Source organism: Rattus norvegicus, chromosome 19, assembly GCF_021556685.1.
Source record: "Rattus norvegicus strain SHRSP/BbbUtx chromosome 19, alternate assembly SHRSP_T2T, whole genome shotgun sequence".
NCBI classification, from domain to species: Eukaryota; Metazoa; Chordata; class Mammalia; order Rodentia; family Muridae; genus Rattus; species Rattus norvegicus.
This window is the reverse complement of record NC_141552.1, coordinates 13,724,370-13,727,123: the sequence shown is the minus strand read 5'-3', so window position 1 is coordinate 13,727,123 and position 2,754 is coordinate 13,724,370. Positions and strand designations below refer to the sequence as shown.

Sequence of the window (2,754 nt, the reverse complement as noted above, 5' to 3'; positions counted from 1 at the left end):
GGGGAGAAGAGGAGGACAGGAGAAGTGGGAGAGGTAAGGGAGAGGTGGGAGAGAGGAGGGGGAAAGGAGGAGGGGGAGAGGAAGGAGAAAGGAGGGGGAGAGGTGGGAGAGAGACAAATAGTACTTGCCTCCAGGAGAAACACCAGATTTTGAAGCGGCTTCTAGCTAGAACAAATGATCTCAATATTTCAAGAATTACCCTTGAATTTGCAGCACAGAAGGCAGAGGCAGGCGCCTGCTCTACACACAAACTCAAAGCCTGAGAGACTACGTCGAAAGAAAATTATCTCATTAAAATGAGTAAGTAAATATGTATTTCAGTTCTGTCAGACTTCCTGCAGCTACTACCTTTGGCCACCAGATGGCAATGCTGTAAAAGCAGATAGGAATCGGCGCGATGTCATGGCTCCCTTCTAGGCTGCGGGAGGATGCGGACGGCGTCTCGTTTGTAGTGTAGCTCGCCACGGAGGCGGCTGGTAAAACACTGGCTGTAGTTGCAGTGCTAGGCGCGGGAGCTGGTGTGGGCTCTATTCTGTTTGCTTTGGTGACCCCAGGAGAACTACAGAAGCAATCGATGCTGCAGGAGATGCCGGAAAGGGATTCACGGCGCAGGAACGAAGCAGTCAGGACCAAGGAACTGGTGATGGCTACCCTGAAGGACGCCGCAGCCACGAAGGGGAACGTGGCCTGGAGGAGAACTGGACAGTTAGAGGCGACGGCAGGTCAGCATGACACCAGAGCTTGCCCATGGTCGTGGGAATCTTGGTGCTCCGGACATGAAGTCGGGATTCAGGAGACATAGCAGGACTCTCTCCAAGGCACAGGGAGCTGCGGTTGGGGGGGATGCGTTTAATGAGCATATCGAGGGACAGGGTCGGATGTGTGGAACCAAAGGAACTAATAAATGCAGTTTACCCATTAAGTGGATTTCGCAGCTGGACATCTAATGCTTAGAGAGCTGTGGGGGTCGGCGCAGTGGGAGGCGCAAGACTGAGGCAGCTGCATGCCACCCTCCCCGCTGCACGGTCCTTAAGTCCAATTAAGTCTTCTGGCTATTCAAAATGGGTCACGTGATCTGAGTTTGCTTCTGCAACTGTCGGTAAAAAGACTTTTTCAAAAAAAAAAAGAAAGAAAGAAAAGAAAAAGTTGGCCAAACTACACTGGAGAAAATCTGGATTGCACCTACCTGCTAACGTGACACGTGAAAAGGACTGTATAGCTTTTTCCTGGCATCCGATGAGCTTCAAGGTAAGACTTCAGACATATAAAAAGAGAGACGTCGAAAACGTCCACTCCGGAGAAATTAAAATGCTGATAAGAAAAGTGCTTCTGCACTTAACCTCTGACTCCAAACCGAGAGAAATGATCTCATCCTCCAAATCAGGAATATGGGTCGATATGGCAGGAATTCCTGACATGGAAAATGCGACAACATCACTTCATTTTCCTTGTAGATTTAGACTGCACGCACGGAGCCTCCACAACATTTCCCCGGAAAGATTGTTTGCTTCTTAGGGAGGTACTATAATCTCGGTTAAAGGGAAACAATGAATATGACTCAACAAAATCCGACTTCAAGTTAAAAAAATGACACTGAGACTTGACTTTAAAATTGGAGTCACTGCTTAAATAGGACGCTTTCCATTCACAGCCCAAGAGGACCATGTAAGAGACAAATAGAAGACATTCTTTCCCATAAAGGCTGGGGTTCTCAGGGACTTGGCGAGCAGAGGCCAGGTGTAAAGAGTACCAATTACTAAGACAAGGCTTCTTCCGGGTCTGCTAAACCAGCAGCCCTTGGCAAAGAAACTGCACTACAGAGAAAAGATACAAAAAAGAAAGATACAATCTCCTCAGGAATGTTCAGACCAACAGAAAGCCGGCAGGAGAAAACACACAGTTCAAGTACTTAAGATATGGGTGCCACAGCACACACAGGCAATCCTCCCCTAGGGGAGCTGGGGCAGCAGCGGCAGGAGTCTGAGTCTGCCGGGTTACAATAGGGGGCTGGGAATGAGCTCAGGGACAGAGCTAGCAGAGCCTAGCAGGTACTATCCTCCCCACCACAATAAAACGGTGAGAAAGAGAGGGGGAGGGGGAACATAGTGTGCTAAAGGTGTGGGGGAACCTTCTGCTATTACCATAAACAAAATAAAAACAGAAAGAAAACGAAAAACATGTAATTACTGACTACAATGAAATGCTGCTAAGATATGCAGGAAACCTATCTAGATTTAAGGTTCTAAACTGGCACATACCCTTAGAACTATCTTGTACGTTTGAAAACAGAGGTGGGGGGGGGATATCCAAGCAGACTGTGCACGCCCGGAGCCTCACAACATTTCCCCGAAAAGAGTGTTTGTCCTTTCCTTCTGTGCATTCCATTCCACGACTGTTGTTTCCAGCTACCCTCTCCTTCTAACACATAGTGTTGTTTCCAACTACACGCTCCCTCTAACATATAGTGTTGTTTCCAGCTACACTCTCCCTCTAACACATAGATAGTGTTGTTTCCAGCTACCCTCTCCCTCTAACACATTGATACAGTGTTGTTTCCAGCTACACTCTCCCTCTAACACATAGATAGTGTTGTATCCAGCTACACTCTCCCTCTAACACATAGTGTTGTTTGTTTCCAGCTACCCTCTCCCTCCCTTACAAACACTGATAGAGGAATAAAAACAAGCAGAAACCACAAAGAGCAGTTTATGTCCCTTAATTACACTTTTTAATGGAAGTTCCTCAGGGGATTGA

At 47.5% G+C, this 2,754-nt stretch overlaps 1 pseudogene across 1 annotated transcript; it reads left to right on the top strand.

The window, feature by feature from the left end:
- The first annotated feature begins 457 nt into the window (after positions 1 to 457).
- Uqcc3-ps1 (ubiquinol-cytochrome c reductase complex assembly factor 3, pseudogene 1) lies at positions 458 to 891 on the top strand (annotated as a pseudogene). The gene has a single exon (XR_015643703.1). The product of XR_015643703.1 is annotated as a ubiquinol-cytochrome c reductase complex assembly factor 3, pseudogene 1, transcript variant X2 (transcript).
- The last annotated feature ends 1,863 nt before the right edge of the window (positions 892 to 2,754 follow it).